Source organism: Trichomycterus rosablanca, chromosome 23 (assembly GCF_030014385.1).
Source record: "Trichomycterus rosablanca isolate fTriRos1 chromosome 23, fTriRos1.hap1, whole genome shotgun sequence".
Taxonomy (NCBI): Eukaryota; Metazoa; Chordata; class Actinopteri; order Siluriformes; family Trichomycteridae; genus Trichomycterus; species Trichomycterus rosablanca.
In genome coordinates, this window is record NC_086010.1 from 8264496 (window position 1) to 8280508 (window position 16013).

The 16013-nt window shown below is 40.9% G+C and overlaps 1 protein-coding gene across 2 annotated transcripts in view; it reads right to left on the bottom strand.

Moving 5' to 3' along the window:
- Positions 1–16013, bottom strand: part of fam49bb (family with sequence similarity 49 member Bb) — a 79098-nt gene that overhangs the window by 46005 nt on the left and 17080 nt on the right. The window contains exon 2 of one of the 2 annotated variants that reach the window (XM_062985426.1): positions 9543–9627. The exons of the other annotated variant lie outside the window; for it this stretch is intronic. The gene's annotated coding sequence lies outside the window, so the exon portion shown is untranslated. The remainder of the gene's footprint in view (positions 1–9542; positions 9628–16013) is intronic. 2 annotated transcript variants of the gene reach the window in all.

Consider the following 16013-nt stretch of genomic DNA (forward strand, 5'->3'; position numbering starts at 1 on the left):
AGAAAGGCAGAGCTGAGATTCGATACGATGTATTCAAAACCCCAACTCTGGTGCGCTAGCGTACTTTAACGCTGCGCCACCTGAGCGGCTGTTTAAATTTGGAATTTTACAACAAACAGCATCTTACACGAGAAACGGCTCATTTGATGGTCCGTGGCACGTATCAGGTAAGGCTCTAGTTATAAGTTGTAGACTACAGATCGGAAGGTTGTTGGTTCAAATTGCAGAACGGCATAACGACACCTTTTGGGCCCTCAACTGATGCTCCTTTTACACATCTGCTCTACTGTAGGGCAAGCTGTAGCCTAGTGGTTAAGGAACAAGACTAGTAATCAAAAGGTCACTTGTTCAAGCTTCACCACTGCCAGGTTGCTGCTGTTTTGCCCTTGAGCAAGGTCCTTAACCCTCAATTGCTCAGACTGTATACTGTAACTGTAATGTAAGTCGCTTTGGACGTGATAAAGGCGTCTGCTAAATGCTGAAAATGTAAAGGTCCAAATTTCTACCAAAATTTTATTCTGTATTTGAAATTGAATTTTTAATAAGCTGGATTGTCAGGTATCCTGCACTTGACCATGAGCTTGTTGGACATCTAATTACAAAACATGGGCAATGAGTCCTTCCTTTATGCAGCTGTAACAGCTTCGAGTCTTCAAAGAAGGCTTTAGACAAGATTTGGGAAAAGTGTCAAAGGTGTTTAAGAGGGTTGAGGTCAGAGCTCTGTAGGTAAAAACCACTAGCTCCTTCACTTGATCTAATCAAATAATGTCTTTATGGGCCTTGCTTTGTGTATAAGGGTACAGTAATGCTGAAACTGGAAGGGACCTTCCCCAAACTGCTGCCACAAAGCTGTAAACATAGAATTTGTTTCATAAACTGTGTTTTTTTTACACCTGTTACCAATAGTTACCAATTAAACACATGAACTCAATAATTACGACTGGTGTCCACATACTTTAGGCCTTTTTTCCTTCCAATCTTATCGTATCCAATTACCCAATTGCATTACGCTTCCTCTCTACTGATGTTGCTCTCCACCCTGGTTGAAGAGAGCCCCCTCCGACATGTGTGCAGTAGCTGACTGCATCATTTCACCTGCACAAGACGGGTTTACATGTGGATCAGCTTTGTGGTCGGAGAGCCAGCAGAGGTTGTAATTGCATCAGTTATGAGGTCCCGTCCGGCACCCCCCTTGAACAACACGCCAATCGTTGTTCTTGTAGGCGCCCAGCCTGCCGGATGGCAGAGATGAGTTTTAAACCGACAAGTCTGAAATGTCAGCTCTGGTGTGCAAGCTCTGGTGTTTTACCACTGCGCCACCCGAGTGCCCCTTATTTTATTAATTATTCATTAATGTCGCTTAATTCTTGTTTTGTAATTTACTTTACCTCTGTAATTGTTTTGTAAAATTGTTTGGGTCATTTGGTTACAGAAAAAGAACTGCAGTAAGAATACTTAAAGATTGACGTGATGTGTTTTATATAAGGTTATTTAAACATTTGAATTTACATGTATGTCAGAAACAAACAGTAATCAGTACTTTGATTCTTATTTTCTTTACTTGACATTAAAACGCTCAGTGTACATAAAGATAGCATATTCATTAAAGATTCTCAAAACAGTTTCCAACAGGGACGGAAGCCTGCCATGATCCCTACAGCCCACAGACACTTCAGCCTGGATCCAGATAATTCTATGGAGAAACTAAATAAACCATATGAGGATGACACATGCTTAATGAAAGGGGAACGAACCCACCAAACGTTTAAATATTTCTTCTCCTCCCTTCACCACGTGCATCCACATGTAAAACCTTTACAGTGGTACGTGAGTCATGAAGCCTCATTCAAATGTGCCAAATGCTTTAGAGATGGCTCACATAACCACATCAGAACACTGTATACAGACACACACTGCCTTGCTTGGTTACTCCATAGACCTTTTAAAATCCTGGTCTGATTTTGTTATTTTCAGCCTGAAACTGTAACCAAACGGTCGCACAAGTTTTTATCAGACTCGTTGTCCCTGTCAATGATAAGCACCCTAATAGCAAGATGCTACCACCACCAAGTTTCACAGTAGGGATGCTATTAGCCGACTGATGCAGTGCCTGTTTTTGGTTAGACACAACTTAATTTTCATCTCATTCATATAACCAGAGTTGTTAACATGCCATAAAGCAAACTTCAAGCGGTTAGTCACATTTCTTTTACTTGGTCCATACTGTACTTCAAAAATAGATCATTTTAATTTCACGTCAAATACATAACAACTGATTAAAATTATGAGTCGAGCTGTGACTGCTAGTGAAAACATTACACATTAATAGCAGGGAGATGATGCCACAGACCCAATCTTTTGCTAAATACAGTGTCCTCACAGGATTCCAACTACTTTTTGCATTTCTACAACACAGAATTGGCATGGGTACCCATAGACAGGGTATTTTTAGCCATAGTCTGCATAGTAGAATGACTCCTGAAGTTACATATGTGGCTTCTTCCGTTTCAAAATGATAAAGGTCCTGGGAAGACTCAATGACGGATACTGTTTTACCTCCTTGCACTGATCTGTCATTTGCAATGATCCAGAGACTTCTTAGACTTCATGGCTTGGTTTTTGTCCTGACAATGTAGCGTAAATTGTGGGCCCTTAAAGACCCAGCTTTACGCCTTTTCAAACTACGTCCAATCAATTCCAATTGCAACATCTCAAAGAAAATTAAAGCCGAAGATGCATCTGAGCACAAATTGGAGAGTTTCATCAACAGTTTTTATGTTTAATTTATTTTTAAAGCACTGTAGAAACTCTTTTCACTTAGTAATTATGGATTAGGTGTAGTTTCATGGGTATAAATGGCAATTATACCCAATCAGCAACATAAAAAAGTGTGCAAACAGTCAAGGATTTGCTGTAATTAATTTTAAAACTAATTTCAGTCACTATATAATCAAAACTATGTTTTCATTCATCAATCATTGCTCTTATGCAACAGCATTTATATATATTTTTTTTTTTTTTTTGCCCCCTCCGACACGTGGGCAGCATGCCGTATGCACTTTGACGAGTGCAGTGTAGCTCAGCACTGTGTACGGAGAGACACACCCTGAGAGCACTCTTTTCTCATCTCTGTGCAGGTTCCATCAATCAGCCAGCAGAGGTCGTAATTGCACCAGTCATGGGAGAGAGACCCTATCCAGCTTAGTCCCGCCCATAACTGAACAACAGGCCAATCGTTGTTCATGCGGCTGCTCAGCCTTAGCCGGCAGGCAGAGCTGAGATTCGATACGATGTATTCGAGATCCCTGCTCTGGTTCCAGCGTGTGTTTTTACCGCTGCGCCATGCAACAGCATTTTTTTGTGTATTTATTTGGAGATACGTCATAAATAACCCAGAATTTTGCACCTAATTAGGCTATAATATGAACATCTGGTTTTCATGATTTTTAAATTCGATCAGTAAAGCCCCTATCCCCCATTGGCACCCTTGTTGAAGATGGGTAAAAGGATAAAGAAACAACATTTGATTAGCTAAGTCCAGCAATGTGTTACTACTGGTCCTCTTTTTCCTCTTGTATCTTCAACTCTTCCAAGCATAGCTGTCTTTTCCAATGAACTGGTTCTTCTCATAATGTGTCCAAAACAGAGTGCTTCAGTAAGTCAGTTTGGTTATCTGGTCTTCAAGTAAGGAATGAGGTTTGATTTGATGAAAGATCTAATCATTTGTCTTCTTTACCATCTAAGATACTCTCAAAAAGTCTTCCACAGTATCAAAGTATCAAGTGCATTGATTTTTCTGCCTCATTTTTTTATTATTTCGATTTCACATCCATAAAGAACCACAGAGAATCTGGAATACTCAGATCTCCGTTTGAAGAGACGAATCCTTACATCTGAAGATCGTTCTGTGTCGTATTTCCTGACTGCCTGATCCATTGCTGTTAATGATCCATGTAGGTGAAAGCTGTCCACCACTTCAACGTCTTCTCCATCAGTAGTAAATTGGATTTTCCTGTTACCTTGACTTTTATCTTCTTCAGTTTGCACTGAATAGTCCCATCTTTTCACTCTGTTCTCTAAAATTCCTTTCAAGGGCCTGCAGGTCTTCCTGATTTCATCAGACAATCTTGAATGATCAGTTATCTTTCTCCAGTCCTGCTTCTCTCATTACATGTTCAGTGTAGAGGTTGAACAAGAATAGTGATAGAATAATGATGGTGTGTTTGTTCATTTTGTGTCATGACAGTGGATTGGTGATCAGTGTAGAGATTCCTCATTAGAACAATTGGATGATCTTGTATTTCCATCTTCCTGGTGAGTCAAAATCTCTGCTGTGGTCACAGTAGTTACAGCCTGGTCATTAGAAATTCATTGTCTGTTCTACAATTGTTCTACAACTCTCCAGACCATGTCTTTGCAGTTCTAATTGACCTCATCCATCTCTTGGTGCAAAGAATGTAATCGAGTCAGTTTCTGTGAACTCGGTGACTACACATCAATAATTTGCCCAATGGCGCCACCTATTGTCAATACTATATAAATGCATTATAATTTGCTGGGAGGATTTGCATTAAACTAATATTATAATTCTATCTTTTATTTAAGTTTAAAGAATAATTTACCCTGGTAAGGGTCACGGTGGGTCCGGTGCCCCCTGAAAATACTGGACTCGTGGCAAGAATAGATCCTGGACAAAGTGCCAGTCCTTAGTAAAGCACTACAGGGCAGTTGTAGCCTAGTGGTTGAGGTACTGGGCTAGTAATCAAAGAGTTGCTGGTTCAAGCCCCACAACTGTCAGATTGCCACTGTTGGGCCCTTGAGCAAGGCTCTTAACCCTCAGACTATATACTGTCACAGTACTGAAAGTCACTTTGGATAAAAGCGTCTGCTAAATGCTGAAAATGTAAATGTACAGACACACACACACACACACACACACACATCTAAAACAATTTAAAGTAGAATTTAAATTCTGCATGTTATAGGAAGCAAAATGGAGTATTTTGAGCAGAACATTCCAAAGTCACAGACAGTAACCAGAACTGAGATTCAGATCCTGGTTTTGAAGTCTCTAATGTCAGAACAGCACCCACTTTCACTCCAGCTGTATTATCATGCCACCCAGATTCCACATTAGTGTATATTTTAGTCTAATGTAATGAATTTGATTATAGTATACACTAAAAAAAACCAGAAAGCTTAAATCAGATATTAATCTGAGATTGGCATCCACAAATAATATTTCAACTACACTCAACTGTATATGTAAATAACAAGTATTCATTACACCTTCATTTACCTTTTAAATTAAATGTTATTTTGTAATTGAAATTATTTAAAATTATGATTGTAATAAAATTAAAAACAATATTTTTAGTGTAAGTAGCAGGCATCAAAACTTGTTTTTTTTACAATGAAATTGGTCAGCCAATTTTCTGGAAATGGGGTTGGTAAAAACAACACTTACCTGGTATATTATATTTCTGATGTTTTACGTATTGATTTATGTAAACATATACTTATTTCTAATTTCATACCTGCAACACATTCTCATGAACTAAGACCACGAACACTGTGACATCCAAAAGGCGGCTAGGTGGCGCAAAGGGATATTTCGCTAGCACACCGGCGCCGAGATTCTGAACTCCTTGGTTCGAAACTCGGCGTTGCCACCGGTCGGCTGGGCGCCATCTAGCGGGCATAATTGGCAGTGCCTGCAGCAGACACGGTGGTGGGGTGGGGTTTTCAAACGCGGTGTAAGGACCCTGATTGGCGGATAGAGAGGCCCCTTGCAGGATGCATAGGTGAAAAAGGGTTCCGCTAAGGGCTGTGCGCAGGTCACAGGAGGCGTGAGCAGCAATATACCCACCTCAACTGCAATCAGGGATCCACCAGCAGCGGAGGACAAATGGACTACGTTAAATTGGGAGAAAATGGGAGAAAATGCATAAATAAAAAAAATAGGATTAACAAAAAGCTGAGCTGTTTAAAAGTTTTGTCACTTTGAGAAAAACACGGAATCTGGGTAAATGTGTCAAATTATACCAGTCAAAACCCAGAGATTTTTATTCTATAGGATCAGTTTTTGCTTCTTCACTGAATAATCTATAAACAGTCATGGTAAATAAAAAAAAAGCAACAAGGTGACTTTCAATCACAGCAGCTGAACAACTATATAAAACTATACATTTAAAAAAAAACTACATTAAATACCACAAATATAAAGGACAACTAGATTAGGACTAATATGGCCAGGTGGGGGCAGCACTGACCTTCCTTTACTTCATATATGGCCAGTGTTAATATGTAAAATCAGGAAAGGTTTCCTGTCAGGTATAAACAGTCTCAAAAACAGATCTTGCTCTGTCCAGATTACATTTAGCATTTATACATTCTTAATCCTAAGGTAATAAATTAAAATTGCTAATACAAATGACCAGATGAATTGTCATTAAGAGTAAATATATCAACCTGTCACAAAACCACAGTGTGTTTGTTGTTTATCAGCCCCAAAGTAGAATTATTATAAATTAATCTCACCCATTTACAGCTCAAAGCAAATACTGACCGGACACTGAGGTTCCTTGTCTGTTATAACTTGCTTATTTTTAAAATAGTTCTTTAAACTAGTTCCAAAACTATAGGCAGCATTTTAGAGTTCATTCCTCTCACACCGTCGCCTCACAGCAAGAAGGTCCTGTGTTCGATCCCCAGGCGGGGCGGTCCGGGTCCTTTCTGTGTGGAAGTTTGCATGTTCTCCCCGTGTCTGCGTGTGTTTACTCCGGGTGCTCCGGTTTCCTCCCACAATCCGAAGACATGCAAGTGAGGTGAATTGGAGATACAAAATTGTCCATGACTGTGTTCGATTTAACTTTGTGTGAACTGATGAATCTTGTGTTTGTTTGTTTGTTTGTTTATTAGGATTTTAACGTCATGTTTTTCATTTTTGGTTACATTCATGACAGGAACGGTAGTTACTCATTACACAAGATTCATCAGTTCACAAGGTTATATCAAACACAGTCATGGACAATTCAGTGTCTCCAATTCACCTCACTTGCATGTCTTTGGACTTTGGGAGGAAAGCAGAGCACCCGGAGGAAACCCACGCAGACACGGGGAGAACATGCAAACTCCACACAGAAAGAACCCAGACCGCCCCACCTGGGGATCGAACCCAGGACCTTCTTGCTGTGAGGTGACCGTGCTACCCACTTCGCCACCGTGCCGCCCGATGAATCTTGTGTAATGAGTAACTACCGTTCCTGTCATGAATGTAACCAAAGTGTAAAACATGACGTTAAAACCTTAATAAACAAACAAACAAACATTCCTCTCACAATATATTGATTATGTGTCCAATTCAGTCCAAGATGTGTCCAATTTCTTTCAAAGGTGTTCAATTGGGAGTTAAGGACGTTTTAATCCACTAGAGTTTCTTCATATATTATGTTATTATTGTTATTATGTTGGTATGAAAGGTCACATGTGAAAGGTTCATCCCAAATTCTGGCCAGCAACACAAAGATTAGCGAATGAATCAGCCAAGAGTACATAGGTTAAAAATAGAGAACCGCACCATATGTTCACTGGTCAGTCCACAATCTGTCTACAATGCTTTCCCCTTCAGGAAGAATTCGATATTAGGAACCGACACAGAAACAGCGTAACATTTTCTGGACTGGAGACAAAAAAAACATACCTAGTAGTCATAGAGACTATCATGCTCGAACACAGCCCCGTGTCTGAAACAAGAGACCGACTACATCCACCCAAGTGAGTGAATAATGAGGGCAAAATAAACGATTAGACAGATACCAGACCCGCCTAAACATGAATTTCAGAAGACGCTTCACTGTGCTTCTGCTGATGGGTTTGAGCAGACATTCTCAAAGCAGCCTCATATCACCGAACTCCTCTGGTACCTTTAACTGTGTGCTTATATAAGTAGCCATTACTGGGAAAACAGGAAGTAGCAGTTGACACATTACTCAAGTCTACTGTGTGTCCCACAATTCAGTGCACTTCCTTACCGGGAACGTTACACAAATGCAAAGCACGTCTCAAGCCATGATGGAACAAAAAAAAAGTGCAAAGCAAGCCGTTTTAACTGTGCAAAACAAGTTAAACAGGGATGATATCATGAAAGATAAATAAAGAAGAACATAAGGTTTATGACTGATATTCTCATATCATTTATATATACACTGATCAGCCATAACATTAAAACCACCTCCTTGTTTCTACACTCACTGTCCATTTTATCAGCTCCACTTACCATATAGAAGCACTTCTATATAGTTCTACAATTACTGACTGTAGTCCATCTGTTTCTCTACATACTCACTGGACCACTACAGAGCAGGTATTATTTAGGTGGTGGATCATTCTAAGCACTGCAGTGACAATGACATGGTGGTGGTGTGTTAGTGTGTGTTGTGCTGGTATGAGTGGATCAGACACAGCAATGCTGCTGGAGTTCTTAAATACAGTGTCCACTGACTGTCCACTCTATTAGACACTCCTACCTAGTTGGTCCCAATCGCTCAACTATTGCTGCTGTTTATGTTGGTCATCTTCTAGACCTTCATCAGTGGTCACAGGACGCTATACCCACGGTGCGCTGTTGGCTGGATATTTTTGGTTGGTGGACTATTTTCAGTCCAGCAGTAACAGTGAGGTGTTTAAAAACTCCATCAGTGCTGCTGTGTCTTATCCACTCATACCAGCACAACACACACTGCAGTGCTGAGAATGATCCACCACTCAAATAATACCTACTCTGTAGTGGTACTGGGAGAGTCCTGACCATAGAAGAACAGCATGAAAGGGGGCTAACAAAGCATGCAGAGTAACAGATGGACTACAGTCAGTAATTGTAGAACTACAAAGTGCTTCTATATGGTAAGTGGAGCTGATAAAATGGACAATGAGTGTAGAAACAAGGAGGTGGTTTTAATGTTATGGCTGATCGATGTATGGTATAGTGGGGGAACAATTCTTACACCACTTTTGTTACTGTTATATAATGTGCAGGTACTAGCGCACATACAGTACATATTTCAAATTCACACAGTGTCTTTTGACATTTTATTTATAAATATAAGCAAGAATAATACATGCACAAACATAGCTGTTTACAAATGCATTAAATCATTGTAAATCATAAGTTGATTAAAATGATTTTACACAACGGTTAGCAAACTGTGCTGAAGCAAAAACCAAACAATCCTGTCAATACAACTAGCATGCTTAGCCTAAAGTGGAACAGTCACAGAACCACAAGTCCCCAGACAGGTCTACTACACAAGATTTTATAAGTGATAAGGAAACCTTAGCATGTGGCAGGATGTCCGTAAGCAGCAGAAAAGATCATAATACTTAAATACTAGCTAACTAACTATTCTAAGCTAACTGTATTTGCAGTGACAAAATTGAAATAAAATAGAATATGCAAAAGAAACAAGACATTACAGTCATTCTAAAAAAAAGGGAAAAAATAAGTAAATAAATAAAATAAGCGTTGAACAAGCATTTCTTACCAGTAGATGGTCAGTGGAAGGTGAGAGGAGGAAGAGCCACCCAGGCACTGGGCCAAGGTCGCAGTCCTGCACTGAAATTCACTATCTGAAAAGGTCAAACACTTAAGGTCAAAAAAAGCCAAAACTCCAAACAAACATGTCATAACATGGATTTCTACAACTGTTCTTTGTCTATTCTGAATGAATGGAACACTCACTCACTTTCTTAACCGCTTATCCAATCAGGGTCGCGGGGGGGGTGCTGGAGCCTATCCCAGCTTATCAATGGGCGCAAGGCACACAGTAACACCCTGGACGGGGCGCCAGTCCATCGCAGGGCAGACACACATACACACACACATGTAGGGCAATTCAGTGTCTCAAATTAACCTGACTGCATGTTTTTGGACTGTGGGAGGAAACCGGAGCTCCCGGAGGAAACCCAAGCAGACACGGGGAGAACATGCAAACTCAGCACAGAAAGGAACCGGACCTCCCCACCTGGGGATCAAACCCAGGACCTTCTCGCTGTGAGGCGACAGTGCTACCCATTTAGCCACCGTGCCGCCCATAAATGGAACATATCTAAGTTATTTCAATCTACGTTTATCATTTATCGTTTTAAAAAATATAAAAATCTGCTGGGTAAAAATACCTGGTGGTGGCCATAAAAATACTTTTTACATCACTGTATATGTAAAGACATGTAAAATACCAGCCTAATTGATCTGAAGGTATAGCAGGATCTACGTAGTACATAAACAATTTCAAATAAAGTGATTTAGATTTTTAGTGACTGATTCTAAGTTGTCTGAATGATAAACAACTATCAAATGCTTCAGCATACTTGAGAAACGGAAAACAGCATTTCCTTATTTCAGTTCCCTATGATCTTATTTTGGTCTATTTACCCCCAAGTTTTAAACATTCACGTCATGCTAACCACTTTTCTATTACTTGGACATGTTCACAATTTGGACATGTTCACTGTGGGGTGTACTCACTTATGTTGCCAGCCATTTAGACATTAATGGCTGTGTGTTGAGTTATTTTCAGAAGACAGTAAATCTACACTGCTATACAAGCTGTACACTGACTACTCTAAGTTATATCCAAGTTTCATGTCTTTAGTGTTGTCCCATGAAAAGATATAATAAAATATTTGCAAAAATGTGAGGGGTGTACTCACTTTTGTGAGATACTGTATATATTGTTTATGCATTTTCTCCCCTTTTCTTCCGACCTTTAGCGCATCCAACTGCCCAATTGAGTCATGTTTCCTCTCCACTAATGCCGGCCCTGGCTCTGATTTGAGGAGAACGAAGCTAACCCATGCCCCCTCCGACACGTGGGCAGCAGCCGTATGCATCTTTTCACCTACACTAGACGAGATCAGCTGTGAATCAGCTCTGTGGATCCACACTCTTTTCCCCGCCTCTGTGCAGGCGCCATCAATCAGCCAGCAGAGGTCGTAGTTGCATCAGTTATGAGAGAGTCCCTATCCGGCTTAAATCCCCGCCCCTATATGAACAGCAGGCCAATCGTTGTTCATGTGGCTGCTCAGCCCAGTCGGAAGGCTGAGCTGAGACTCAATACGATGTATTCGAGATCCCAGCTCTGGTGTCAGCGTGTGTTTTACCGCTGCGCCACCCGAGCGGCCCCCAAGCGACGGAATAGATTGATTAAGACCATTTAACAGCATGTACACTGGATGCTCAGGTCACCCTGCTTTAAAATATGCAAAGCTACTATCTCTAAGATAGAGGGATCTGATCTTAGAGGTGCTATCGGCCAGTCAGGTGTCTATACAGACATGAATTACTATATCTGAGTAGAAGGGGGGTATGCATTAGAAGTATGGAGTAGGAGTAGAAGTATGGTTGCATTAGGAAGGGCATCCGGTGTAAAAAAAATCAGGACCATTTACATTTTCAGCATTTTATCCAAAGCGAACCTACAGTGCAGTGACAGTATATATTGTCTAAGCAATTGAGGGATAAGGGCCTTGCTCAAGGGCCCAACAGTGGCAGCCTGGCAGTGGTGGGGCTTGAACCAGCAACCTTTGGAATACTAGTCCAGTATCTTAATCGCTAGGTCACAACTGTCCTACAAGAAATTGCCACCGCCCCGTCAGGGAATCAAACCCCGTGACAGGCGGAGATACTGTCCACTATACTAACGAGGACCACACAATGATCTGCTGTGGTGAACCCTAAATATCAGCCCTCCCCCCTTCTCCTCACCACAAAAAAGAACAGCATGTACACTGCACGGTTACAAGTATGGACACCAATCCTATTTATCCTATAAAGTTTAGGTGTTTCAGGCACATCCATTTCTTACAAGTGTATACAATCAATTACATAAACTTCCATCTTTGTGGCAGCAGTTTGGGGAGGGCCCTTTCCTGTTCTAGAATGACTGTGTCTCTGTGCACAAACTGCGATTCATAACAAAGTTTAACTGAGGTGGCCTGCAATTTGTGATAAATTGTAACACTGATTGAGATCCAGACTTTTTTGTCCACAATTAGTGCCCAACATCACAAATCCTCTTTTAACTCAATGGGCTCAAGTTCCCACAGACACACACAAAAATTATTAGACATCCTTCTTTTATATCCTTCATACGTTGTGACCTACACAAAGCTGGAATACTGAAGCACATAAGGAGCAAATAATCTGGACCCTTTGATCCAGGGATTGCTTTGCATGGTCATAAAATAGCTGACAAATATAAAGTACGGTGCTAAAGTTACTGGGGTGGTTGAATAAACATTAGGTTGAAGCCAAGTGCCTTCAAGTGGCTCTTCACTTATCAGATTTCAAACATCAATAAAACTAAGTGCAGACTGTAAAATACATCTCCATATATATTATACCCAATTGACCAATGTTATCTTCTTCGAAAAAGGTCCACTATCCATCTCTAACCAGGCCAGTGGAATTCCTCCACACATCGGAGGGGACGTGTGGTAGTCACGGCTCTCCTCAGTCAGGAGTGGAAGTCAGCAGCAGTAGAGAGGAAGTGTAATACAATCAGGTTTATTTATTTAATTAACATTGCCTATAATTTATTTATTTAATTAATTAATTTAAACGCTTAGTAGTAATGGGTGTGGCTGAAAAACCTGAATTCAAGGGTTATGATGGGAGTCAACATACTTTTAGCCCTAAAATGTGTATTATTGATATTTTTATTGGTTTGTTTAACTACACACACACTTATAAACTGATCAGCCATAACATTAAAAACACCTCCTTGTTTCTACACTCACTGTCCATTTTATCAGCTCCACTTACCATATAGAAGCATTTTGTAGTTCTACAATTACTGACTGTAGTCCATCTGTTTCTCTGCATGCTTTGTTAGCCCCCTTTCATGCTGTTCTTCAATGGTCAGATCTCTCCCAGGACCACCACAGAGCAGGTATTATTTAGGTGGTGGATCATTCTCAGCACTGCAGTGACACTGACATGGTGGTGGTGTGTTAGTGTGTGTTGTGCTGGTATGAGTGGATAAGACACAGCAATGCTGCTGGAGTTTTTAAATACCGTGTCCACTCCCTGTCCACTCTATTAGACACTCCTACCTAGTTGGTCCACCTTGTAGATGTAAAGTCAGAGACGATCGCTCATTTATTGCTGCTGTTTGAGTTGGTCATCTTCTAGACCTTCACAGGACGCTGCCCACGGTGCACTGTTGGCTGGATATATTTTTGGTTGGTGGACTATTCTCAGTCCAGCAGTAACAGTGAGGTGTTTAAAAACTCCAGCAGCGCCGCTGTGTCTTATCCACTCATACCAGCACGACACACACTAACACACCACCACCATGTCAGTGTTACTGCAGTGCTGAGAATGATCCACCACCCAAATAATACCTACTCTGTAGTGGTCCTGGGAGAGTCCTGACCATTGAAGAACAGCATGAAAGGAGGCTAACAAAGCATGCAGAGAAACAGATGGACTACAGTCAGTAATTGTAGAACTACAAAGTGCTTCTATATGGTAAGTGGAGCTGATAAAATGGACAGTGTGTGTAGAAACAAGGAGGTGGTTTTAATGTTATGGTTGATCAGTGTATATGTATTTTGTGTTGTGTTGAACATGATGCCGAACAGGTTGAGACTGTACAGTAAATCATCTTACACATACAGTATGAAGTATGTTTTGTGAATAAATGGTTTCCGCCATTCAAGTGTTAACATAATTTTGACTCAACCGGTATTTTTGACTTGCCTCTATTTCAGAACAGGTCTATTTTCTTGGTTAGAGAAATATTAGCTATACAAGGTTGTCTACTAAAAAGCTTTTTTCCAGATTAGAAGTGACAGACACTTGACCTTGTCCTGTTTACAGCCACCTCGACTCTCAGATTCAGCAACATTTTACAGAGGAAACGGTGTCGTGACTCGTGTTTGAAGCACTTCTGAGTATAAAACATTGCTTCAGCCCCTGTGTGTTTAGCTGTTGCACTTCTGTTCTTTTTACTTCTGCTGTACATCTCACATGATTCAAGTCACATGGTTTAACTTTGATCCGCTTATAGGACAATGTGTTTAGATGTACAAAACACTATAATTGGAAAATGGCAAGTAGTCTAATGCTGGCTTTATTTATTTATCTATTAGGATCTTAATGTCATGTTTTCTTTATACAGTATATATATATATACAGTGAGGATAATAAGTATTTGATCCCCTACCAACCAGCAAGAATTCTGACCCCCACAGACACAAATTAGTCCTGTCCCTGTATAAAAGACTCCTGTCACAGAATCAGTTTCTTCTGTTCAAATCTCTCGACCACCATGGGCAAGACCAAAGAGCTATCAAAGGACGTCAGGGACAAGATTGTAGACCTGCACAAGGCTGGAATTGGCTACAAGACCATCAGCAAGACGCTTGGTGAGAAAGAGACCACTGTTGGTGCGATCATTCGAAAATGGAAGAAATACAAGATCACAGTCAATCGCCCTCGCTCTGGAGCTCCATGCAAGATCTCACCTGGTGGGGTAAGAATGATTCTGAGAAAGGTGAGGTCAGCCCAGAATTACACGGGAGGAGCTTGTCAATGATCTCAAGGGAGCTGGGAGCAGAGAAATGCTGGATATGACCCCAATAACACCATCCCCACCGGGCATTTCTTTGCCTCCAAACACGGCGAGTGGAGTTGATGCCAAAGAGCTCAATTTTGGTCTCATCTGACCATATCACATTCTCCCAAGCTTTCTCTGAATCATTCAGGTGTTCATTGGCAAACTTCAGACGGGCCTGTACATGAGCCTTCTTGAGCAGAGGGACTTTGCGGGCACTGCAGGATCTCAATCCATTACGGCGAAGTGTGTTACTAATGGTTGTCTTGGTGACTGTGCTCCCAGCTCCCTTGAGATCATTGACAAGCTCCTCCCGTGTAATTCTGGACTGACCTCACCTTTCTCAGAATCATTCTTACCCCACCAGGTGAGATCTTGCATGGAGCTCCAGAGTGAGGGCGAATGACTGTGATCTTGTATTTCTTCCATTTTTGAATTATCGCACCAACAGTGGTCTCTTTCTCACCAAGCTTCTTGCTGATGGTCTTGTAGCCCATTCCAGCCTTGTGCAGGTCTACAATCTTGTCCCTGACGTCCTTTGATAGCTCTTTGGTCTTGCCCATGGTGGTCGAGAGATTTGAACGGAAGAAACTGATTCTGTGACAGGAGTCTTTTATACAGGGACAGGACTAATTTGTGTGCCTCATGGGCACATAACCGGTCTGTGGGGGTCAGAATTCTTGCTGGTTGGTAGGGGATCAAATACTTATTTCCCTTAATTAAATACAAATTAATTTATAACTTTTATTTAATGGTTTTTTTCTGGATTTTTTGTTGATATTCTGTCTCTCTCTGTTAAAATAAACCTTCCATAAAAGTTATAGACTGTTCAAGTCTTTGTAAGGGGGTAAACTTACAAAATCAGCAGGGGATCAAATACTTATTTTCCCCACTGTATATATACAGTATATACAGTGTATCACAAAAGTGAGTACACCCCTCACATTTCTGCAGATATTTAAGTATATCTTTTCATGGGACAACATTGACAAAATGACACTTTGACACAATGAAAAGTAGTCTGTGTGCAGCTTATATAACAGTGTAAATTTATTCTTCCCTCAAAATAACTCAATATACAGCCATTAATGTCTAAACCACCGGCAACAAAAGTGAGTACACCCCTTAGTGAAAGTTCCTGAAGTGTCAATATTTTGTGTGGCCACCATTATTTCCCAGAACTGCCTTAACTCTCCTGGGCATGGAGTTTACCAGAGCTTCACAGGTTGCCACTGGAATGCTTTTCCACTCCTCCATGACGACATCACGGAGCTGGCGGATATTCGAGACTTTGCGCTCCTCCACCTTCCGCTTGAGGATGCCCCAAAGATGTTCTATTGGGTTTAGGTCTGGAGACATGCTTGGCCAGTCCATCACCTTTACCCTCAGCCTCTT